Below are 27,120 nucleotides of genomic sequence, written 5' to 3' on the forward strand. Positions count from 1 at the left end.
ATCCAATATAATCACATAGCCTATACCATGTCAACGCCTTTTACTTCAAAGATAAAGTAAAGACCTTCTTCTTGACATCATCCTCGGGCAGACCCGCAAGCTTAAATAATCCACAAACTTCATCCACATAGATTAGATCTGAATCAGGATGTAGTGTTCCATCTCGTGCATACGGATTAGCTAGCAGTTTTTAAATCATACCGAAGGAATTTCATAATAAATATTTTCAGTAGGTGTAGAAGGTTGAGGAGCATCTCTTTGTGCTTCCAGTCGGGGTGAATATACCCCGAACAAGCCCCTCAAAGGATTATTTTCCATAGTGACAAGTGATAGTAAATTTCAGCATAGCATAAAAAAATCCTTACCAAGTTCCACTTACCAAAGGCGCTTCACTCACCGGCAATGGCGCCAGAAAAGAGTCTTGATGACCCACAAGTATAGGGGATCTATCATAGTCATTTCGATAAGTAAGAGTGTCGAACCAAACGAGGAGCAGAAGGAAATGACAAGCAGTTTTCACTAAGGTATTCTCTGCAAACACTGGAATTATCGGTGACATATAGTTTTGTGATAAGGTAATTCGTAATGGTTAACAAGTAAAAAATGTAACAATGGTGCAGCAAAGTGGCCCAATCCTTTTTGTAGAAAAGGACAAGCCTGGACAAACTCTTATATAGAAAAAAGCGCTCCCCAGGACACATGGGAATTTATGTCAAGCTAGCTTTCATCATGCTCATATGATTCGCGTTCGTTACTTTGATAATTTGATATGTGGGTGGATCGGTGCTTGGGTGCTGCCCTTACTTGGACAAACATCCCACTTGTGATTAACCTCTCTCGCAAAGATCTTCAACTATGAAAGAAGAATTAAGATAAGTCTAACCATAGCATTAAACATATGGATCCAAATCAGCCCCTTACGAAGCAACACTTAAACTAGGGTTTAAGCTTCTGTCACTCTAGCAACCCACCATCTACTTATTACTTCCCAATGCCTTCCTCTAGGCCCAAATAATGGTGAAGTGTCATGTAGTCGACGTTCACATGATTCCACTAGAGGAGAGACAACATATATCTTATCAAAATATCGAACGAATACCAAATTCACATGATTACTTATAACAAGACTTATCACATGTCCTTGGGAACAAATGTAACTACTCACAAAGCATATTCATGTACATAATCAGAGTTGTATTAATAATCATTAAGGATCTGAACATATAATCTTCCACCAAGTAAACCAACTAGCATCAACTACAAGGAGTAATTAACACTACTAGCAACCCACAGGTACCAATCAGAGGTTTTGAGAAAAATATCGGATACAAGAGATGAACTAGGGTTTGGAGAGGAGATTGTGCTGAGGAATATGTTGATGGAGATGGACCCCCTCTCGATGAGAGGATGGTTGGTGATGACGATGGCTTCGATTTGCCCCTCCGGGAGGAAAGTTTCCCTGGTGGAATAACTCTGCTAGAGCTCTAGATTGGTTCTGTCGAAGCTCCGCCTCGAGATGGCGGCGCCTCATCCCGGAAGGTCTATTATATTTTTTCTAGGTCAAAACCCTTCATATAGCAGAAGATGGGTGATACGTCTCCGTCGTATCTACTTTTTTGAACTCTTTTGCCCTTGTTTTGGACTCTAATTTGCATGATTCGAATGGAACTAACCTGGACTAACGCTGTTTTCAGCAGAATTGCCATGGTGTTGTTTTTGTGCAGAAATAAAAGTTCTCGGAATGACCTGAAAATTTACGGAGAATTTTTCTGGAATTAATGAAAAAATACCTGCGCAAAGATCCACCGGAGGAAGTGAGCGAGTGGGCCACAAGCCCACCAGGCGCGGCCACCCCCCCTGTTCGCGCTTCGCAGGCTTGTGGGGCCCACAGAGCTCCACCGCCTCCAATCTCAGCTCTATATATTCCGTTTCGCCCGGAAAAAAATCAGGGAGAAGGAATCATCGCGTTTTACGATACGGAGGCGCCGCCACCTCCTGTTCTTCATCTGGAGGGCAGATCTGGAATCCGTTCTGGGCTCCGGAGGGAGGAGATCGTCGCCATCGTCATCATCAACCTTCCTCCATCGGCAATTCCATGATGCTCTTCACAGTTCATGAGTAATCTCATCGTAGGCTTGCTGGACGGTGATGAGTTGGATGAGATCTATCATGTAATCTAGTTAGTTTTAACGGGGATTGTTCCCTAGTATCCACTATGTTCTGAGATTGATGTTGCTACTACTTTGCCATGCTTAATGCTTGTCACTAGGGCCCGAGTGCCATGATTTAAGATCTGAACCTATTATGTTGTCGCCAATATATGTGTGTTTTAGATCCTATCTTGCAAGTTGTAGTCACCTACTATGTGTTATGACCCGGCAACCCCGGAGTGACAATAGGTGGAACCACTCCCGGAGATGACCATAGTATGAGGAGTTCATGTATTCACCAAGTGTTAATGCGTTGGTCCGGTTCTTTATTAAAAGGAGAACCTTAATATCCCGTAGATTCCATTAGGACCCCGCTGCCACGGGAGGGATGGACAATATATGCCATGCAAGTTCTTTTCCCTAAGCACGTATGACTACATACGGAATACATATGTCTCTCAGGTTTGCTCCTTTTCCAGTCCAGAATTCTAGTTGCCGGCATTCTCCCTCTTCATGTAAATATTGTAAAACAAGAGAGGAAAGGCATAAGTATTGTTCCATAATGTGTATTAACAACCCATAATGCCATAAATATTGATATAAAAGTATGATGCAAAATGGATGTATCGCCCTGCTTTGGGATGGAATGATCTTCCCCCAGTCCCACCACCCATGAACCATCAGGTTGATCCTGACAACTGGGGTCATGGTCACTGAGGTGATGCAGAAATTGAGGAACCTCAACACCAGCAGGAAGAAGACCATCCAATTCAGGATCAAGAGTCCATTGTGACTGATCAACATTTGCCACATTTTCAAAGAACAACTTCAGTGAACACCATCTGCAAGTTCTGAATGATCAACTACAAGAGGAGCAACTGCAGAATGATCAGGTCCATGAGGAGCCAGTGCAAGAGGAGAAACAATTTGATGAGCATCTGCAGAATGACCAACAGTTGGCAATTGTCCCCTACCAACCGCCTCTAATTAATGATCAGCAAATCTTTGTTGGAGCTATTGGATTGGTCTATGGGCCTCCCCTACCACCCCAGCTTGCTTGGAAGAGAATGTTTGAGACACTGCTCCAAGGTGAGAAGTTTTTTGAAGTCCCAAAGCCACTGTTAGTTAAACCTCTCTCCGAGTCATCCTTTCAAAAGGAATTGGGCCCTTGCATTTGATGATATTCAGGTCCTATCTCGGGTACAATGGAGGGAAGATTCTTCTAGCAGGCCCACTGCTAGGCTTTTGCTGCCTTAGCTCGATGTCTCTTCTGATGCGTCCGTGAAGGAAGCTGATGCTGCTGTCAACTGTCTGGATGATGCTGACAGAACCATGCAATTTGAGGCTATTTCCACAAAGAAAGGTAAATCAAAGGCCAAAACTCCTTTAGTGGAATCACAAGTATGCAGATGCACCAGATGATCGGTTCGGAGGGATGGCTTCAAGCATGTGTTTCTTGAGCTAGCTTCAGAGCCAAAGAAGAAGAGGCCGTGTATATGCCTATCCAGGAGGCCAACACTTCAAGACCAGAGCGTAAGGAGGCAGATGTCACACCTCCCGCACTAATCAAGGCGCTTTAGGTGATTGGTTATCACCTTGGAATCGAGGAAGGCAAGCTCTCGATGGAGCAGCTTATGGCTTCTCATTGATACGTCCCAAACGTATCTATAATTTCTGCTTGCTCCATGCAAGTTTTGGGTGATATTGCTATGTGTTTTGTACGCTTTCATAACTTTTTCAACATATTTGGACTAACCTACTAACTCAGTGCACTTAGTGCCAGTTTTTGTTTGCTGATGTCTATGAATTGCAGGTTTATACCCATATTTACAGTGCCCAAAAAATCCACAAAAAATATAAAAAAATCAACGTTCCAGAAGACTCCAGACGGCCGAAGGAGGGCCAGAGGGGGGTCACGAGACCCCCAGACGCCCTGGTGGTGCAACCTGCCCCCTGGCCGCGCAGGGAGGCCGCCTGGGTGGGGGCCACCCCGTGTGGTGCCCTACCTTGGCTCCTATTTTTCCCCCCGTGGAGGAAACCCTGATTCCGGAACCCTTTTCTCCAGAAGCAATTCCGATCTCCGCCGACATCGCCAACAAGTTTCGGGGGACCAAAATTCCTGTGTCGGCACCCTGCCGAGACGGGGAAGTGCCTCCGGATTCATCTCCATCGACATTGCTTCCTCCATCCATGAAGCGGGAGTAGTTCCTCCTCGGGGTTGAGGTCTTCTAGAGTAGCTATGTGCTTAATTATGTCTCCCATGATGTGATCTTGATTGTGATCATAGGCTATGTTAACCTAGGGTGATCCCATGATATTTCCCCTTCTTCTATGTATTGGATTGATGTACTCACTTGATCTTGTCTAGCATAATCCCCGAGACTATGGTGACAGTGGTCTACTGGACATGGACTAGAAGAATATTTTCACGAGTGATTTCCTATTTTGTGAATCGATTGAAGATTGAGAATCTCTTGGTGCTTGTCTTCTTTGACTATCCTTGAGATACGTTACGGTGATTGTGGTACTCCCTTTGGATGGCCGCGGTGACATTGGGAAATCCATAGATGAGAACTACGAACTCTGAGGTGTGCTTTTGTAGCCCTACATAATTCTCGTCCTCTCTTGATCACAAAGGAATGACCTCCGAGTACGTCACCATTGCATGTTTTAGTGGAAATATCATGTGATTAGACTATGTTAATGTTGTTGGGGAGTTGCCACTAGTGAAAGTATGAAGCCTAGGCCTTGTTTCTCACCATTGTTACATCGTTTATGCTCACTTTTGTCACTTGCTACCTTGCTGTAATTTTTATTGCAGATTTATATTACCTTGCTTTGCCACACCTATCACCCATATTTTACCATCTCTTCCCTGAACTAGTGCACCTATACAATTTACCATTGTATTAGGTGTGTTGTGGACACAAGAGACTTCTTGTTTCTTAATTGCAGGGTTGCTTGAGAGAGACCATCTTCAATCTCTACTTCCCTGAGTTCGATAAACCTTAGGTCATCCACTTGAGGGAAATTGTTGTTGTCCTACAAACCTCTCCGCTTGGAGGCCCAACGTAGTCTACAAGAATAGAAGTGTGCGTAGACATCAAGCTATTTCTGGCACCGTTGCCGGGGAGGTGAGTGCTTGAAGGTATATCTTTAGATCTTGCAATTAAATCTTTACGTTTCTTGTTTTTATTTTCACTAGTTAGGCTTATGGAAAACTGCACTCTTAATTCGCTGCTTGGGGAAGGCCGCTTTACCACACCCGTGGTAGAGAAGTCTCCTCCACCTACTGAATGTATCCCATTCAAAATACCACTTGGGATAATTGAAATAATTAGGAATGATTGTTATGCAGGAGATGGAACAATCGATCCTAGTATTCATTTGTTGAAACTTACAAAACTTTGTGAGTTGTTTAAGATTTCAAGTTTGACAAGAGATGGAGTCATGAGGAAATTATTTGCCTTGACACTGAAAGGAAAAGCATTGGAATGGTATAGGCTACTAGATGATTCTCACCTACGGGATTGGGAAGAGATCCAGTCTCTCTTTTACTCCATGTTTTATCCTCTTCATAAAGTCCATGAGAATAGGGATTATGTTTATAATTTCTATCCTCGTGACGGAGAGAGCATAGCTCAAGCTTGGGGAGAGTGAAAACTTTAATGCTAAAATGTCCTAACCATGGGCTCCCCAAATATTATGCTTATGTGGAGAGTAAGAGTACCTTTTTGCATGTGGATCATGGTAGCAATGATTTATGTGATACTTATATTGTTGAGTTTATTCATGATCCCACTAAAAATTATTATGATAAGGGAACATAGGCTTATAGATATTTCAATAATATCAAGTTCCCTCTCTTTATGTTGAAGGTTTTGAAGCTGCACTTGTTTTGCCTTCCTATGCTTATTGCTTCGTGCTTCAATGAATTATTCTATTGCAATATCCCTATGCATAGGAAGCATGTTAGACTTAAATGTGTTTCATATTTTCTTCTTGATGCTCTCTTTTGTTCTACAACTCTTATTCCTATGAGAGCATCATTAAAATCTTAAGCCTATCTTTATGGCTATAAAGAAAGAGCTCTCGGGAGACAACCCTTGTTATCTTTACTTTCAGTTTTTAGTGGTCTTGATGTGTGTTACTACTGTAGCAACATCATTGTATATTTATTTTTAAGCTTTGTGCCAAGTTTTAGCCTCCGATTCCAAGAAAGTTCAAAAGTTGTGACATGCTGTCCAGAAACAGATTCTGTTTGCTTGACAGAAAAATTCACCAACAATCACCAGATCATATTTTTTGATCTGAACTTTTTGACAGTATGATCTATACAATTGGCTTTCTGGCGTATGTTTTGAGTTTTTTTATTTGAGTTGCACAAGTGCCGTGGAAAAATTACTTACTACCTGTTGGTCTGTTTTTCACAGATTCTGCCACGTTTTGCATTTTCATCGTTTTGCAAATATTAAGCTTGCTTTTTCTTTGCAAAAACTTTTTTGGAAATGTTGAGAAACAGTAGCTCTTCATGAAAATCTTTATTTCCAGTGGAGAAAAAATATTTTATTATGGGTACTAACCACTCTAATCAGCTTATGATGAGTTTCTTATGAAGGGAGTTTTCAAGTATGTGATGGAAGATGATGAAAGAAGATCCAGGAGTGTCAAGCGCTCAAGCTTGGGGATGCCCCCATGCACCCCCAAGAAATATCCAAGGATACTCAAGCGTCTAAGCTTGGGCCATCAACAATCATCGGTTCGTCCTTCTCCATGCTATATTTTTATCACTTCATATGTTATGTGCTATGCTTGGAGTGTCCTGCTCTTTACTTTTTTAGTTTGTTCTAGTTTTGCTTGTTGATCATAACAAGTTGGACCCTAGCCTTCTTTGTTTGGGAGAGAAACACGCTTCACTCCACCCTAGAATGCAACATAGGTTTCCATGTTTATAGTTTTGTGTGTTATTTATCTTTTCATAGCTGATGTCATACTTAGCGCTTAGTTTTCATGCTTTATCTTTTTCAGAGCTTTTATTTAGGTTGATTTTGGAACTCTCTTGAGTTATCATGCTTATCTTGTTTAGAGATTTGGCTTGTTGCACCGAGTTGTGTGTCCTACATGAGTAGGTAATTGAGGTTGCTACTTAAGTATAGAAATAACTTGCAATACTTTTGAGGTATTGATTTGAGTAATGTTTGGACTATTGGTGTCAAGAGCTTGAGCCTATTAGTGATAGGTGTCTTATTTTGGGAAATTCGTGTGTATTTTCAAAACTAAAAAATTTAGTTGAGAACTCTTCTACTAGATGGATCGCTAACCTATGGACGGGTTGGAATATATAGAGTACCCTCACGTTATCATGGGTCGAGGATGCGCAAGGATAACCAAACCCCCAAACACTCCTCCTCGGGGTACTTGTCTCTTTGTGAATCTCCTGACTAGATAGAGAGTTACTGATAATAAGTGCATGAGTTCTTCGGACTAATGCGAGTATTCAATTGTTGGCACTTCTACCATCCATATTTTGCTAGCCTCTTTGGTACCGTGCATTGCCCTTTCTCATCTTGAGAGTTGGTGCATACTTCGCCGGTGCATCCAAACCCTTGGGAATGATACGCTCTGTCATCATAAGCCTCATTATATCCTTCCTCTAAACAACCACCATACCTACCTATCAAGGCATTTCCATAGCCTTTCCGAGATACATTGCCATGCAACATCCACCATCTCATGACTTGATCTTCATGTCATACACGCTTTTGCTTGATAGACGAGCCGCGTGCTAGTTGGGATTTGCCCTTATTATTGCTACATGATGCCTTAGTATCATTGCATATCCTGCTACACTGGCACATGCATCATTTGCATACATCATTATAGTTTTCATTTATCTTTATGTTGAGTACTTCTTATAAAGTGTGAAGTTCTTCTTTTTATTTATTTTAAAATATAGAGTGTTGCCCTTAAGTGAGGAAAAGATCCCAAAGAGGACAAATTAAAAGATCCCAAAAGAGGACACATGAAAAGATCCCAAAAAGGACAAGTGAGAGATAAATAGAAAGAGCCAAAGAGGCCACAAAAATTAAAAAAGAGGGAAAAAAGAAAAATAAAGAGAGAAGGGGGCAACACTACTATTCCTTTTGAAAGATCCACACTCGTACTTGATGACCCACAAGTATAGGGGATCAATCGTAGTCCTTTCGATAAGTAAGAGTGTCGAACCCAACGAGGAGCAGAAGGATCTAACAAGTGGTTTTCAGCAAGGTAAAATCTGCACGCACTGAAATTGTTGGTAACAAGTGATTGTGTGGTGAGATGATTCGTAGAAGCAACAAGTAACAAAAGTAGCAACGGTGCAGCAAAGTGGCCCAATCCCTTTTGTAGTAAAGGACAAGCCTGGACAAAGTCTTATAGGAGGAAAAACGCTCCCGAGGACACACGGGAATTTCTGTCATGCTAGTTTTCATCATGGTCATATGATTCGCGTTCGTTACTTTGATAGTTTGATATGTGGGTGGACCGGCGCTTGGGTACTGCCCTTACTTGGACAAGAATCCCACTTATGATTAACCCCTCTCGCAAGCATCCGCAACTATGAAAGAAGAATTAAGACAAAGTCTAACCATAGCATTAAACTAGTGGATCCAAATCAGCCCCTTACGAAGCAACAATAAACTAGGGTTTAAGCTTGTGTCACTCTAGCAACGCATCATCTACTTACTACTTCCCAATGCCTTCCTCTAGGCCCAAATAATGGTGAAGTGTTATGTAATCGACGTTCACATAACACCACTAGAGGAAAAACAACATACAACATATCAAATTACCGAACGAATACCAAATTCACATGACTATTATTAGCATGACTTATCCCATGTCCTCAGGAACAAAAGTAACTACTCACAAAGCATAATCATATTTATGAACAGAGAGGTAATGAATAGCATCAAGGATCTGAACATAAACTCTTCCACCAAGTAATCCAACTAGCATCAACTACAAAGAGTAATCAACACTACTAGCAACCTTACAAGTACCAATCGGAGTCGCGAGACGGAGATTGGTTACAAGTGATGAACTAGGGTTTGGCGATGAGATGGTGCTGATGAAGATGTTGATGGTGACGAGTCCCCTCCGATGAGAGGAGTGTTGGTGATGACGATGGCGGCGATTTCCCCCTGTGGGAGGGAAGTTTCCCCGGCAGGATCGTCCTGCGGGAGCTCTAGATTGGTTCTGCTCAAGTTCCGCCTCGTGGCGGCGGTGAATCCATGAAAAAGCTCCTCCCTGATTTTTTTTTCAGACGAAACCCTTCATATAGCAGAAGAGGGGGGCAAGTGGGCCAGGAGGCTGCCCACAAGCCCTCATGGCGATGCCTGGGGGGTGGCCACGCTGTGCAGGCTTGTGGCCATCCCTTGGCGCCCCTCTGGCGCTTCTTCGGCCTAGTATTTTTTATAAATCCGGAAAAAAATCCTCGTTGATTTTTACGGCGTTTGGAGTTGCGCAGAATAGGTATCTCAACTTTCTCCACTTTCAGGCCAGAATTACAGCTGCCGACATTCTCCCTCTTCATGTAAACCTTGCAAAATAAGAGAGAAAAGTCATAAGAATTGTACCGTGAAGTGAAATAACAGCCCAAGAAGCGATAAATATCAACATGAAAACATGATGCAAAAAGGACGTATCAGTACTCCATTGTTATATTTGTACTCCATAGAGATTATCATTCATGCATAACTATGTGGGGACCCTTATACTATAGAACTTGGCTTGTATATTCCAATGATGAGCCTCCTCAAATGAGCTCTAGGTCTTCATGAGCAAGCAAGTTGGACGCACCCCCACTAGTTCCATTGGAGATCTTACCTTAGCACATATGTGCATTTGTTGCATGGCAATCCTTACTCCTCACATCATATCTATCATTTGGCTTTCTCTCGCCGATGATTGTCCCCAATGGTGTGAGCCTTGCACACCTTTTTTGTCTTCCTTCCCATCATTTTTTTATTTTCCATCCTAAGTGCCAACTATCTTGCTTGCGCTCATCCATTGCATGAGTGCTCAAAGTCAAAAGGGAGAGGATCATTTTGACTTGTGCCTGACTAGTGGTCTGGGGATGAGTCAAAATAAGATTCCGAAGGAGACTAAGTGTGAAGTTTTAGTAGATTTTGTTCTCAGTTAAACTATATAGTATTTTTATGCTCTAAACCCATTTCCCACTTCTTGCACGCAAACACCACTTGGAGACATTCGAGTCACGGATAGCGAGAGCTCTTGCACCTTTATGTTCTTACTTTGCTAGTTTCAATACTAGATATAGACTCTCGCTTGTTATTGCATTGACTTGAATTGCATATCTTACTTGCTTTACTTTGAAGTTCTTATATGTGTGTTACCATGTCACCATAGAAATTATGCTTGTTATCATTTACCTACTCGAGGACGAGCAGAAATTAAGCTTGGGGATGTTGATACGTCCCAAACGTATCTAAAATTTCTGCTTGCCTCATGCAAGTTTTGGGTGATATTGCTATGTGTTTTGTACACTTCCATAGATTTTTCAGCATATTTGGACTAACCTACTAACTTAGTGCACCCAGTGCTAGTTTCTGTCTGTTGATGTCTGTGAATTGCAGGTTTATACCCATATTTACAGTGCCCGAAAAATTGCACAAAAATATAAAAAAAATCAGCGTTCCACATGACTCTAGATGTCCGAAGGAGGGCCGGAGGGGGGTCACCAAGGCCCCAGGCGTCCTGGTGGCGCGACATCGCCAACAAGATTCGGGAACCCTGATTCCGGAACCCTTTTCTCCAGAAGCAATTCCGATCTCCGCCGCCATCGCCAACAAGTTTCGGGGGACCAAAATTCCTGTGTCGGTGATGACCCACAAGTATAGGGGATCAATCGTAGTCCTTTCCATAAGTACGAGTGTCGAACCAATGAGGAGCAGAAGGATGTAACAAGTGGTTTTCAGCAAGGAAATATCTGCAAGCACCGAAATTATCGGTGACAAGTGATTGTGTGGTGAGATGATTCATAGCAAGCAACAAGTAAAAAAATAGCAACAGTGCAGCAAACTGGCCCAATCCCTTTTGTAGCAAGGGACAAGACTGGACAAAGTCTTATAGGAGGAAAAACGCTCCCGAGGACACATGGGAATTTCTGTCATGCTAGTTTCATCATGTTCATATGATTCGCGTTCGTTACTTTGATAGTTTATATGTGGGTGGACCGGCGCTTGGGTACTGCCCTTACTTGGACAAGCATCCCACTTATGATTAAACCCTCTCGCAAGCATCCGCAACTACGAAAGAAGAATTAAGACAAAGTCGAACCATAGCATTAAACTAGTGGATCCAAATCAGCCCCTTACGAAGCAACGCATAAACTAGGGTTTAAGCTTTTGTCACTCTAGCAACCCATCATCTACTTACTACTTCCCAATGCCTTCCTCTGGGCCCAAATAATGGTGAAGTGTTATGTAGTCGACGTTCACATAACACCACTAGAGGAAAAACAACATACAACATATCAAAATACCGAACGAATACCAAATTCACATGACTACTATTACCATGACCTATCCCATGTCCTCAGGAACAAAAGTGACTACTCAAAAAGCATAATGATAATCATGATCAGAGAGGTAATGAGTAGCATCAAGGATCTGAGCATAATCTCTTCCACCAAACAATCCAACTAGCATAAGCTACAAAGAGTAATCTACACTACTAGCAACCTTACAAGTACCAATCAGAGTCGCGAGACGGAGATTGGTTACAAGATATGAACTAGGGTTTGGGGATGAGATGGTGCTGATGAAGATGTTGACGGAGATGAGTCCCCTCCGATGAGAGGAGTGTTGGTGATGACGATGGCGACGATTTCCCCCTCCGGGAGGGAAGTTTCCCCGGCAGGATCGTCCTGTCGGAGCTCTAGATTGGTTCTGCTCAAGTTCCACCTCGTGGCGGTGGCGAAACCACGAAAAAGCTCCTTTGTGATTTTTTCCTGGACGAAACCCTCCATATAGCAAAAGAGGGGGCCAGTGGGCTAGTGGGCTGCCCACAAGCCCCCATGGCGCGGCTTGGGGGGGTTACAGCACCGTGCAGGCTTGTGGGCACCCCCTGGTGCCCCTCTTGCACTTCTTTGGCCCAGTATTTTTGATAAATTGAGAAAAAATCCTTGTTGATTTTAACGGCATTTGGAATTGCGCAGAATAGGTATCTCAACTTTGCTCCACTTTCAGGCCAGAATTCCAGTTGCCGGTATTCTCCCTCTTCATGTAAACCTTGCAAAATAAGAGAGAAAAGGCATAAGAATAGTACCGTGAAGTGAAATAACAGCCAAAGAAGCGATAAATATCAACATGAAAACATGATGCAAAATGGATGTATCAACTCCCCCAAGCTTAGACCTCGCTTGTCCTCAAGCGAAAGCCTAGCTCAATAAATATGTCCACAAGTTTAGGGAGAGAGGTGTCGACAAAACAAGATACGAACATGCATGCATCATGATCATGTTCAGAACAGCAATACCAACATATAATCTCTCATGCTAAAGTGATAATTCCTTCACAAAGTAAAGCATGGATCAAGAACCTTACCGAGAAGTAACAACCGGTAGCCTTTAGTCATTGAAGCAATTGCAATTTATCACAACATCAGAAAGAGTCAAATAAGAGCTTGTAAAGTAAATCCACATACTCAATCATTCTTTCATTCTCTACAATTGCTACAACTCACGTGGTACTCATGAGATCAAATTTTCAGCTGGACACAGAGTAAGATAGGGGCTTACAGTTTTGCCTCAAAACTGCTTACCTCAAGGGTAATATCAACAATAATAAATCATGAATACTTACTTCCAAGTTGACATATGAATATAGATCTTTCCCAAGCATATGACGTTAGCCAAGATAAAGGCGAAATAAGGAATTGGTGAAGATCACCATGACTCTTTCAAGGGCCAAAAGTAAAGGTACGAGATAGACCTTCGCGGAGGGAAGCAGAGGTTGTCATGCGCTTTTGAGGTTTGGATGCGTGTCCTCTTAGTGCGGAGGAACGTCACTTTATATTGCCTCCTGTGATAAAGAACTTTATTATGCAGTCTGTCGCTTTTATGTCTTCCTCATCACAGGTTCGTACAGAGCTTATTTTGTACACACTAATAGAGCATACATATCAGAGAGCAATTTTTATTGCTTGCACCGATGACAACTTACTTGAGGGATCTTATTCAATCCATAGGTAGGTATGGTGGACTCACATGGCAAAACTGGGTTGATGGTTTATGGATGCACAAGTAGCATCTCTACTTAGTGCGGGAGGTTTGGCTAATGTGAGGTGGAAGCAATCATCACATGCTAAGGGATCTCTAATCATATAACATTATTCGGAGCCAAGCAAACACAATTCATTATGTTGACTTCCTTGTCCAACATCTACTTCTAGGCATGCAATAGTTTAGTGAGTGTTCACAATCATAGATGGTGTCAGAGATGATGTATTTATATGTGAACATCTCCTTCTTTATCACTTCCTATTAATTGCTACAATGACCAAGGACTACGTTTGCCTACCCTCAACAAGTTTCAATCCTCATTCTTTTTATATGTGAAGCCATCACTTCCCATAAGATCATTACATGATCTTTCATGCTTTTGTTCTATTCTCACTCTTTTGATCATGGCAAGAGGCAAAGCCCTTCAACTAAGACACTCTTTATTATATGGCTCACGAGCAAGAATACATCGGGGGTGACACAAAGCAAAACTCAAGACTAAAACACTAAGACTTTTAAACTACTAGAGAAAAAGAAAACTGAAAAGGAAAACTAAAACAAAGGTAAAGGCAAAAGATGTGATGGTGATACGATACCGGGGCAAGTCCCCCAAGCTTGGCACAAGCCAAGGGGATTGGCCATACCAATGCTCAGTTGTCTTCCATTGGTTGTGATGGTGGAGTTGTTGCAACATGAGTTTGATCCTCCGTCTTCCAAGGCATAGGTGCTCCATCATGGAAAGATGAACGAGTCTCCGGAATCCTCAAATCTGCAGCCAACCGTATTGATTTAAATCTATACTCATACTCACAGTTTTGGTTCTGCAGGTCATAGATCTGGCCCTGGAGTTGATCAACCCTGTCATAGAGCGTGGAGAGGTGCTTTCCAATGTCATTGGCATCAATCATGTGCTTGTTGTTGAACTCCGTGATCATCATGTGGTTGGCGTTGAGTCCACGCTCCACCATCCCTTGGCACTTGAAGACTTGTTGCTCCATTGCTTCGAGCCTCATCTCCACGCTTCCGGTCTTCTTAGGCCCCTCAACATCACGGATGTGCAACATCCCCTCACGCATCTCGATAGATTGAGGGTATTGCAGCACTTCCGTGAGGTAGGGATTGATGACCTTCTCGAAGATCTTGTCCTTAGGAGCTTTTGGGGAAGTCATGGCGATCTAGATCTGCAACAGAAACAGGCTCGAAACGAAAAACAGAGGAAATCTGCGTGATGCAGAGGTCAGACCAAACAGAAGTATATATAATGATTTTTTCCAGACCAGAAGGAGTCCCCTGCACGAAAACAGAGTCCGGGAGGCGCACGAGGTGGCCACAAGCCCTCACGGCGCGGCCAGGGGGTGGGCCCGTGCCGTGCAAGCTTGTCGCCTCCTCGCGCACTTTCCGGACTACTTCCAATTTTTGTATTTTTTCAAATATTCCAAAACGGAGAAAATATCCTACTCAAAAAGTTTTGGACTCTGTTTTCTTACCGAATCACATACTTCTTCGTTTTCGGAGTCTGAAACAGGATGATAAACATCTCTTAGGTATTCCTCCTGAGTTGTGGTATTGATGATATTGCTTTCTGTTGGAAATATGCCCTAGAGGCAATAATAAATTAGTTATTATTATATTTCTTAGTTCATGATAATCGTTTATTATCCATGCTATAGTTGTATTGATTGGAAACACAATACTTGTGTGGATACATAGACAAAACACTGTCCCTAGTAAGCCTCTAGTTGACTAGCTCGTTGATCAAAGATGGTCAAGGTTTCCTGGCCATAGGCAAGTGTTGTCACTTGATAACGGGATCACATCATTAGGAGAATCATGTGATGGACTAGACCCAAACTAATAGACGTAGCATGTTGATCGTGTCATTTTGTTGCTACTGTTTTCTGCGTGTCAAGTATTTGTTCCTATGACCATGAGATCATATAACTCACGGACACCGGAGGAATGCTTTGTGTGTATCAAACGTCACAACGTAACTGGGTGACTATAAAGATGCTCTACAGGTATCTCCGAAGGTGTTCGTTGAGTTAGTATAGATCGAGACTGGGATTTGTCACTCCGTGTGACGGAGAGGTATCTCGGGGCCCACTCGGTAATACAACATCACACACAAGCCTTGCAAGCAATGTAACTTAATGTAAGTTGCGGGATCTTGTATTACGGAACGAGTAAAGAGACTTGCCGGTAAACGAGATTGAAATAGGTATGCGGATACTAACGATCGAATCTCGGGCAAGTAACATAACGAAGGACAAAGGGAATGACATACGGGATTATATGAATCCTTGGCACTGAGGTTCAAACGATAAGATCTTCGTAGAATATGTAGGATCCAATATGGGCATCCAGGTCCCGCTATTGGATATTGACCGAGGAGTCTCTCGGGTCATGTCTACATAGTTCTCGAACCCGCAGGGTCTGCACACTTAAGGTTCGACGTTGTTTTATGCGTATTTGAGTTATATGGTTGGTTACCGAATGTTGTTCGGAGTCCCGGATGAGATCACGGACGTCACGAGGGTTTCCGGAATGGTCCGGAAACGAAGATTGATATATAGGATGACCTCATTTGGTTACCGGAAGGTTTTCGTGCATTACCGGAAAAGTTTCGGGCTCATCGGTAGTGTACCGGGAGTGCCGGGAGGGGTGCCGGGGACCATTGGGAGGGGTGTCACGCCCCAAGGGGTCTCATGGGCTATGGGAAGAGATAAACCAGCCCCTAGTGGGCTGGAATAAGTTCCCACTAAGGCCCATAAGGTTTGAGAAGGAAAAAACACAAGGTGGAAAGAGTTTCCAAGTGGGAAGGTGGAATCCTACTCCAAGTAGGATTGGAGTAGGACTCATCCACCTCCAATTTCGGCCAAACCTTTAGGTTTTGAGGCTGCCTCCTCCCCTCCCTCCCACCTATATATACGGAGGTTTTAGGGCTTATTTGAGACGACTTTCTCACGGCTGCCCGACCACATACCTCCATAGTTTTTCCTCTAGATCGCGTTTCTGCGGAGCTCGGGCGGAGCCCTGCTGAGACGAGATCATCACCAACCTCCGGAGCGCCGTCACGCTGCCGGAGAACTCTTCTACCTCTCCGTCTCTCTTGCTGGATCAAGAAGGCCGAGATCATCGTCGAGCTGTACGTGTGCTGAACGCGGAGGTGCCGTCCGTTCGGTACTAGATCGTGGGACTGATCGCGGGATTGTTCGCGGGGCGGATCGAGGGACGTGAGGACGTTCCACTACATCAACCGCGTTCTCTAACGCTTCTGCTGTGCGATCTACAAGGGTACGTAGATCACTCATCCCCTCTCGTAGATGGACATCACCATGATAGGTCTTCGTGCGCGTAGGAAAATTTTTGTTTCCCATGCGACGTTCCCCAACAGTGGCATCATGAGCTAGGTTCATGCGTAGATGTCTTCTCGAGTAGAACACAAAAGTTTTTGTGGGCGGTGATGTGCGTTTTGCTGCCCTCCTTAGTCTTTTCTTGATTCCGCGGTATTGTTGGATTGAAGCGGCTTGGACCGACATTACTCGTACGCTTACGAGAGACTGGTTTCATCGTTACGAGTAACCCCCTTTGCTCAAAGATGACTGGCAAGTGACGGTTTCTCCAACTTTAGTTGAATCGGATTTGACCGAGGAGGTCCTTGGATGAGGTTAAATAGCAATTCATATATCTCCGTTGTGGTGTTTGCGTAAGTAAGATGCGATCCTACTAGATACCCTTGGTCACCACGTAAAACATGCAACAACAAAATTAGAGGACGTCTAACTTGTTTTTGCAGGGTATGATTGTGATGTGATATGGCCAACGATGTGATGTGATATATTGGATGTATGAGATGATCATGTTGTAATAGAAATATCGACTTGCATGTCGATGGTACGGCAACCGGCAGGAGCCATAGGGTTGTCTTTATAACTAACGTTTGTGCTTGCAGATGCGTTTACTATTTTGCTAGGATGTAGCTTTAGTAGTAATAGCATGAGTAGCACGACAACCCCGATGGCGACACGTTGATGGAGATCATGATGATGGAGATCACGGTGTGACGCCGGTGACACGAAGATCGTGCCGGTGCTTTGGTGATGGAGATCAAGAAGCACGTGATGATGGCCATATCATGTCACTTATGAATTGCATGTGATGTTAATCCTTTTATGCACCTTATTTTGCTTAGAACGACGGTAGCATTATGAGGTGATCTCTCACTAAAATTTCAAGACGAAATTGTGTTCTCCCCGACTGTGCACCGTTGCGACAGTTCTTCGTTTCGAGACACCACGTGATGATCGGGTGTGATAGACTCAACGTTCACATACAACGGGTGCAAAACAGTTGCACACGCGGAACACTCGGGTTAAGCTTGACGAGCCTAGCATGTGCAGACATGGCCTCGGAACACATGAGACCGAAAGGTCGAGCATGAATCGTATAGTTGATATGATTAGCATAGGGATGCTTACCACTGAAACTATTCTCGACTCACGTGATGATCGGACTTGAGATAGCGGATTTGGATCATGTACCACTCAAATGACTAGAGAGATGTACTTTTTGAGTGGGAGTTCTTAAGTAATATGATTAATTGAACTAATTGTCATGAACATAGTCTAATGGTCTTTGCGAATTACGATGTAGCTTGCGCTATAGCTCTACTGTTTTTATATGATCCTAGAGAAAATTTAGTTGAAAATTGATAGTAGCAACCTTTGCAGACTGAGTCTGTAAAACCGAGGATTGTCCTCGTTGCTACGCAGAAGGCTTATGTCCTTAATGCACCACTCAGTGTGCTGCACCTCGAGCGTCGTCTGTGGATGCTATGAACATCCGACATACACGTTGCTGATGACTACACGATAGTTCAGTGCAAGATACTTGATGGCTTAGAAGCAAGGCGCCGAAAACGTTGTAAAACGTCACGGAACATAAGTGATGTTCCGAAGAGATGAAATTGTGATTTCATGGTTGTGCCCTTGTTAAGAGGTACGAGACCTCCGACAAGATTCTTTGTCCACAAAGCACAGGAGAAAAGGCTCAATCGTTGAGCATGTGCTCAGATTGTCTGAGTACGACAATCGCTTGAATCAAGTGGGAGTTAATCTTCCAGATGAGATAGTGATAGTTCTCCAAAGTCACTGCCACCAAGCTGTGAGAGCTTCGTGATGAACTATAACATATCAAGGATAGATACAATGATCCTTGTGCGATTCGCAATGTTTGACACTGCGAAAGTAGAAATCAAGAAGGAGCATCAATAGTTGATGGTTTGTAAAACCACTAAGTTTCAAGAAAGGCAAGGGCTAGAAGGGATACTTCGTGAAACGGCAAAACAGTTGCTGCACTAATGAAGAGACCCAAGATTAAACCCAAACCCGAGACTAAGTGCTTCTGTAATGAGGGGAACAATCACTGAGGCGGAGCAACTCTAGATACTTGGTAGATAAGAAGGCTGGCAAAAGTCGAAAGAAGTGTATTTGATATACATGATGTTGATGTGTACTTTACTAGTACTCCTAGTAGCACGAGGGTATTGGATACCGGTTCGGTTGCTAAGTGATTAGTGACGCGAAATAAAAGCTACGTCATAAACGGAGACTAGCTAAAGGCGAGGTGACGATACGTGTTGGAAGTGTTTCCAAGATTGATATGATCAAACGTCGCACGCTCCCTCTACCATCGGGATTGGTGTTAAACCTAAATAATTGTTATTTGGTGCTTGCGTTAAGCATGAACATGATTGGATCGTGTTTATTGCAATACGATTATTCATTTAAAGAGAATAATGGTTACTCTATTTTCTTGAATAATCACCTTCAATGGTTTATTGAATCTCGATCGTAGTGTTACACATGTTCATGATATTGGTGCCAAAAGATACGAGTTGATGATGATAGTACCACTTACTTGTGGCACTGCCGCTTGAGTCATGTTAGTATAAATTGCATGAAGAGGCTCCATGCTGATGGATCTTTGTACTCACCTGATTTCGAATCACTAGTGACATGCGAATCATACCACATGAGCAAGGCCTTGTTTTCATTGAGATGAAATAAGATAGTAACTTGTTGGAAGTGATACATTTTGATGTATGCAGTCCAATGGGTGCTGAGGCACGCAGTGGATATCATTATGTTCTTACTTCACTGACGATTTGAGTAGATACAGGAGTATTTACTTAATGAATCACAAGTCTAAAATGTTGAAAAGTTCAATTCCGTTTCAGAGTGAAGTTCGTCGTAACAAGAGGATAAACTGTCTACGATATGATCATGGAAATGAATATCTGAGTTACGAGTTTTGGTACACAGTTGAGACAATGTGGAAATTGTTTCGCAGTTCATGCCACCTGGAACATCATAGTGTGATGATGTGTCTGAACGTCGTAGCCACGCACTATTTGGTATGGTGCATACTATGATGTCTCTTATCGAATTACCACTATCGTTTATGGGTTATGCATTAGAGACAACCGCACTCACTTTAAATAGGGCACCGCGTATTTCCGTTGAGATGACACAGTATAGACTGAGGTTTAGAGAAATCTAAACTGTCGTTTCTTGAAGGTTTGGGGTTTCGACACTTATGTGAAAAAGTTTCAGTCTGATAAGCTCGAACCCAAAGCGGATAAATGTATCTTCATAGGATGTCCAAAACAGTTGGGTACATCTCCTATCTCAGATCCGAAAGCAAAGTGTTTGTTTCTAGAAACGGATCCTTTCTCGAGGAAAGGTTTCTCTCGAAAGAATTGAGTGGGAGGGTAGTAGAACTTGATGAGGTTATTGAACCATCACTTCAACCAGTGTGTAGCAGGGCGCAGGAAGTTGTTCATGTGGCGCCTACACCAATTGAAGTGGAAGCTGATGATGATGATGATCATTGAGCTTCGAATCAAGTTACTACAAACCTCGTAGGTCGACAAGGTCGCGTACTGCTGCAGAGTAGTACGGTAACCCTGTCTTGGAGGTCATGTTGTTGAGCAACAGTGAACCTACGAGTTATGGAGAAAGCGATGGTGGGCCCAGATTCCGACAAATGGCTGGAAGCCATGAAATCCGAGAGAGGATCCATGTGTGAAAACAAAGTGTAGACTTTGGAAGAACTACTTGATGGTCATAGGACTATTGAGTAAAAAAATGGATCTTTAAAAGAACACAGACGATGATGGTGATAAGTCACTATTAAGAAAAGCTCGACTTGTCGCAAAGATGTTTTCTATAAGATCAAACAGTTGACTATGATGAGACTTTCTCACTCGTAGCGATGCTAAAAGTCTGTTAGAATTATGTTAGTTGTTGATGCATTATTTATGAAATATTGCACGTAGGATGTCAAAACATTGTTTTCTCGACGGTTTCCTTGAGCAAACATTGTATGTGATACAACCAGAAGGTTTTGTCGATCCTAAAGATACTAGCAAGTATGCAAGCTCCAGTGATCCTTCAATGGACTGGTGCAAGCATCTCGGAGTTGGAATATACACTTTGATGAGATGATCAAAGATTTTGGGTTTGTACAAGGTTTATGAGAAACTTGTATTTCCAAAGAAGTGAGTGGGAGCACTATAGAATTTCTGATAAGTATATGTGGTTGACATATTGTGGATCAGAAGTAATGTAGAATTTCTGTAAAACATACAAGGTTGTTTGAAAGGAGTTTTCAAAGGAATACCTGGATTGAGCTACTTGAACGTTGAGCATCAAAGATCTATGGAGATAGATCGAAAAGCGCTTAATGGAAGTTTCAACAAGATGCATGCCTTGACAAGTTTTTGAAGGAGTTCAAAATAGATCAGCAAAGAAGGAGTTCTTGGTTGCGTTGTGAGGTGTGAATTTGAGTAAGACTCAAAACTCGACCCCGGCAGAATAAAGAGAATAGACGAAGGTCGTCTTCTATGCCTTAGCCGTAGAATCTAAAGTATGCCATGCTGTGTACCGCACCTGATGTGTGCCTTGACTCAAAGTATGTTGAGAGGTACAGAGAGTGATCCATGATTGAATCACTAGCAGCGGTCAAAATTTATCCTTAGTAACTAATGGACTAAGGAATTTTTCTCGATTATGGAGGTGGTTAAAGAGTTTGTCGTAAAGGGTTACGTCGATGCAAGCTTTGACACTAATCCGAATAACTATGAGTAGTGAAACGGATTCGTATAGTAGAGTAGATATTCTGAGTATTTCCGAATAGCACATAGTAGCAGCATCTATAAGATGACATAAAGATTTGTAAAGAACACACGGATCTGAAAGTTTCAGAACCGTTGACTAAAACCTCTCTCACGAGCAAGACGTGATCAGACCCCAGAACTATATGGGTGTTGGATTCGTTGAAATCACATGGTGATGTGAACTAGATTATTGACTCTAGTGCAAGTGGGAGACTGTTGGAAATATGCCCTAGAGGCAATAATAAATTAGTTATTATTATATTTCTTAGTTCATGATAATCGTTTATTATCCATGCTATAATTGTATTGATTGGAAACACAATACTTGTGTGGATACATAGACAAAACACTGTCCCTAGTAAGCCTCTAGTTGACTAGCTCGTTGATCAAAGATGGTCAAGGTTTCCTGGCCATAGGCAAGTGTTGTCACTTGATAACGGGATCACATCATTAGGAGAATCATGTGATGGACTAGACCCAAACTAATAGACGTAGCATGTTGATCGTGTCATTTTGTTGCTACTGTTTTCTGCGTGTCAAGTATTTGTTCCTATGACCATGAGATCATATAACTCACGGACACCGGAGGAATGCTTTGTGTGTATCAAACGTCACAACGTAACTGGGTGACTATAAAGATGCTCTACAGGTATCTCCGAAGGTGTTCGTTGAGTTAGTATAGATCGAGACTGGGATTTGTCACTCCGTGTGACGGAGAGGTATCTCGGGGCCCACTCGGTAATACAACATCACACACAAGCCTTGCAAGCAATGTAACTTAATGTAAGTTGCGGGATCTTGTATTACGGAACGAGTAAAGAGACTTGCCGGTAAACGAGATTGAAATAGGTATGCGGATACTAACGATCGAATCTCGGGCAAGTAACATACCGAAGGACAAAGGGAATGACATACGGGATTATATGAATCCTTGGCACTGAGGTTCAAACGATAAGATCTTCGTAGAATATGTAGGATCCAATATGGGCATCCAGGTCCCGCTATTGGATATTGACCGAGGAGTCTCTCGGGTCATGTCTACATAGTTCTCGAACCCGCAGGGTCTGCACACTTAAGGTTCGACGTTGTTTTATGCGTATTTGAGTTATATGGTTGGTTACCGAATGTTGTTCGGAGTCCCGGATGAGATCACGGACGTCACGAGGGTTTCCGGAATGGTCCGGAAACGAAGATTGATATATAGGATGACCTCATTTGGTTACCGGAAGGTTTTCGTGCATTACCGGAAAAGTTTCGGGCTCATCGGTAGTGTACCGGGAGTGCCGGGAGGGGTGCCGGGGACCATTGGGAGGGGTGTCACGCCCCAAGGGGTCTCATGGGCTATGGGAAGAGATAAACCAGCCCCTAGTGGGCTGGAATAAGTTCCCACTAAGGCCCATAAGGTTTGAGAAGGAAAAAACACAAGGTGGAAAGAGTTTCCAAGTGGGAAGGTGGAATCCTACTCCAAGTAGGATTGGAGTAGGACTCATCCACCTCCAATTTCGGCCAAACCTTTAGGTTTTGAGGCTGCCTCCTCCCCTCCCTCCCACCTATATATACGGAGGTTTTAGGGCTTATTTGAGACGACTTTCTCACGGCCGCCCGACCACATACCTCCATAGTTTTTCCTCTAGATCGCGTTTCTGCGGAGCTCGGGCGGAGCCCTGCTGAGACGAGATCATCACCAACCTCCGGAGCGCCGTCACGCTGCCGGAGAACTCTTCTACCTCTCCGCCTCTCTTGCTGGATCAAGAAGGCCGAGATCATCGTCGAGCTGTACGTGTGCGGAACGCGGAGGTGCCGTCCGTTCGGTACTAGATCGTGGGACTGATCGCGGGATTGTTCGCGGGGCGGATCGAGGGACGTGAGGACGTTCCACTACATCAACCGCGTTCTCTAACGCTTCTGCTGTGCGATCTACAAGGGTACGTAGATCACTCATCCCCTCTCGTAGATGGACATCACCATGATAGGTCTTCGTGCGCGTAGGAAAATTTTTGTTTCCCATGCGACGTTCCCCAACACTTTCAACATTTATGAGAGTACCTGAGATATAATGCTTGATTCACTGCCCATTTACCACTCTCAGACAATTACCTTCCGCGTTGTTGATCTTCATAGCACCGGAACGATATACTTCCTCAACAACATAGGGACCTTCCCATTTAAAGAGGAGCTTGCCTGCAAAGAATCTTAAACGAGAGTTATATAGCAAGACATAATCACCTACATTGAACTCACGCTTTTGTATCCTCTTATCATGCCACCTCTTAACCTTCTCTTTGAACTGTTGGAAATATGCCCTAGAGGCAATAATAAATTAGTTATTATTATATTTCTTAGTTCATGATAATCGTTTATTATCCATGCTATAATTGTATTGATTGGAAACACAATACTTGTGTGGATACATAGACAAAACACTGTCCCTAGTAAGCCTCTAGTTGACTAGCTCGTTAATCAAAGATGGTCAAGGTTTCCTGGCCATAGGCAAGTGTTGTCACTTGATAACGGGATCACATCATTAGGAGAATCATGTGATGGACTAGACCCAAACTAATAGACGTAGCATGTTGATCGTGTCATTTTGTTGCTACTGTTTTCTGCGTGTCAAGTATTTATTCCTATGACCATGAGATCATATAACTCACTGACACCGGAGGAATGCTTTGTGTGTATCAAACGTCGCAACGTAACTGGGTGACTATAAAGATGCTCTACAGGTATCTCCGAAGGTGTTAGTTGAGTTAGTATGGATCAAGACTGGGATTTGTCACTCCGTGTGAACGGAGAGGTATCTCGGGGCCCACTCGGTAATACAACATCACACACAAGCCTTGCAAGCAATGTAACTTAGTGTAAGTTGCGGGATCTTGTATTACGGAACGAGTAAAGAGACTTGCCAGTAAACGAGATTGAAATAGGTATACGGATACTGACGATCGAATCTCGGGCAAGTAACATACCGAAGGACAAAGGGAATGACATACGGGATTATATGAATCCTTGGCACTGAGGTTCAAACGATAAGATCTTCGTAGAATATGTAGGATCCAATATGGGCATCCAGGTCCCGCTATTGGATATTGACCGAGGAGTCTCTCGGGTCATGTCTACATAGTTCTCGAACCCGCAGGGTCTGCACACTTAAGGTTCGACGTTGTTTTATGCGTATTTGAGTTATATGGTTGGTTACCGAATGTTGTTCAGAGTCCCGGATGAGATCACGGACGTCACGAGGGTTTCCGGAATGGTCCGGAAACGAAGATTGATATATAGGATGACCTCATTTGGTTACCGGAAGGTTTTCGTGCATTACCGGAAAAGTTTCGGGCTCATCGGTAGTGTACCGGGAGTGCCGGGAGGGGTGCCGGGGACCATCGGGAGGGGTGTCACGCCCCAAGGGGTCTCATGGGCTATGGGAAGAGATAAACCAGCCCCTAGTGGGCTGGAATAAGTTCCCACCAAGGCCCATAAGGTTTGAGAAGGAAAAAACACAAGGTGGAAAGAGTTTCCAAGTGGGAAGGTGGAATCCTACTCCAAGTAGGATTGGAGTAGGACTCCTCCACCTCCAATTTCGGCCAAACCTTTAGGTTTTGAGGCTGCCTCCTCCCCTCCCTCCCACCTATATATACGGAGGTTTTAGGGCTGATTTGAGACGACTTTCTCACGGCTGCCCGACCACATACCTCCATAGTTTTTCCTCTAGATCGCGTTTCTGTGGAGCTCGGGCGGAGCCCTGCTGAGACAAGATCATCACCAACCTCCGGAGCGCCGTCACGCTGCCGGAGAACTCTTCTACCTCTCCGTCTCTCTTGCTGGATCAAGAAGGCCGAGATCATCGTCGAGTTGTACGTGTGCTGAACGCGGAGGTGCCGTCCGTTCGGTACTAGATCGTGGGACTGATCGCGGGATTGTTCGCGGGGCGGATCGAGGGACGTGAGGACGTTCCACTACATCAACCGCGTTCACTAACGCTTCTGCTGTACGATCTACAAGGGTACGTAGATCACTCATCCCCTCTCGTAGATGGACATCACCATGATAGGTCTTCGTGCGCGTAGGAAAATTTTTGTTTCCCTTGCGACGTTCCACAACAGTGGCATCATGAGCTAGGTTCATGCGTAGATGTCTTCTCGAGTAGAACACAAAAGTTTTTGTGGGCGGTGATGTGCGTTTTGCTGCCCTCCTTAGTCTTTTCTTGATTCCGCGGTATTGTTGGATTGAAGCGGCTTGGACCGACATTACTCGTACGCTTACGAGAGACTGGTTTGATCGTTACGAGTAACCCCCTTTGCTCAAAGATGACTGGCAAGTGACTGTTTCTCCAACTTTAGTTGAATCGGATTTGACCGAGGAGGTCCTTGGATGAGGTTAAATAGCAACTCATATATCTCCGTTGTGGTGTTTGCGTAAGTAAGATGCGATCCTACTAGATACCCTCGGTCACCACGTAAAACATGCAACAACAAAATTAGAGGACGTCTAACTTGTTTTTGCAGGGTATGATTGTGATGTGATATGGCCAACGATGTGATGTGATATATTGGATGTATGAGATGATCATGTTGTAATAGAAATATCGACTTGCACGTCGATGGTACGGCAACCGGCAGGAGCCATAGGGTTGTCTTTATACTAACGTTTGTGCTTGCAGATGCGTTTACTATTTTGCTAGGATGTAGCTTTAGTAGTAATAGCATAAGTAGCACGACAACCCTGATGGCAACACGTTGATGGATGATCATGGTGTGGCGCCAGTGACAAGAAGATCGTGCCGGTGCTTTGGTGATGGAGATCAAGAAGCACGTGATGATGGCCATATCATGTCACTTATGAATTGCATGTGATGTTAATCCTTTTATGCACCTTATTTTGCTTAGAATGACGGTAGCATTATGAGGTGATCTCTCACTAAAATTTCAAGACGAAGTTGTGTTCTCCCCGACTGTGCACCGTTGCGACAGTTCTTCGTTTCGAGACACCACGTGATGATCGGGTGTGATAGACTCAACGTTCACATACAACGGGTGCAAAACAGTTGCACACGCAGAACACTCGGGTTAAGCTTGACGAGCCTAGCATGTGCAGACATGGCCTCGGAACACATGAGACCGAAAGGTCGAGCATGAATCGTATAGTTGATATGATTAGCGTAGGGATGCTTACCACTGAAACTATTCTCGACTCACGTGATGATCGGACTTGAGATAGTGGATTTGGATCATGTACCACTCAAATGACTAGAGAGATGTACTTTTTGAGTGGGAGTTCTTAAGTAATATGATTAATTGAACTAATTGTCATGAACATAGTCTAATGGTCTTTGCGAATTACGATGTAGCTTGCGCTATAGCTCTACTGTTTTTTTATGTTCCTAGAGAAAATTTAGTTGAAAATTGATAGTAGCAAACTTTGCAGACTGAGTCTGTAAAACCGAGGATTGTCCTCGTTGCTGCGCAGAAGGCTTATGTCCTTAATGCACCACTCGGTGTGCTGCACCTCGA

Source organism: Hordeum vulgare, chromosome 7H (genome assembly GCF_904849725.1).
Source record: "Hordeum vulgare subsp. vulgare chromosome 7H, MorexV3_pseudomolecules_assembly, whole genome shotgun sequence".
Classification (NCBI taxonomy): Eukaryota; Viridiplantae; Streptophyta; class Magnoliopsida; order Poales; family Poaceae; genus Hordeum; species Hordeum vulgare.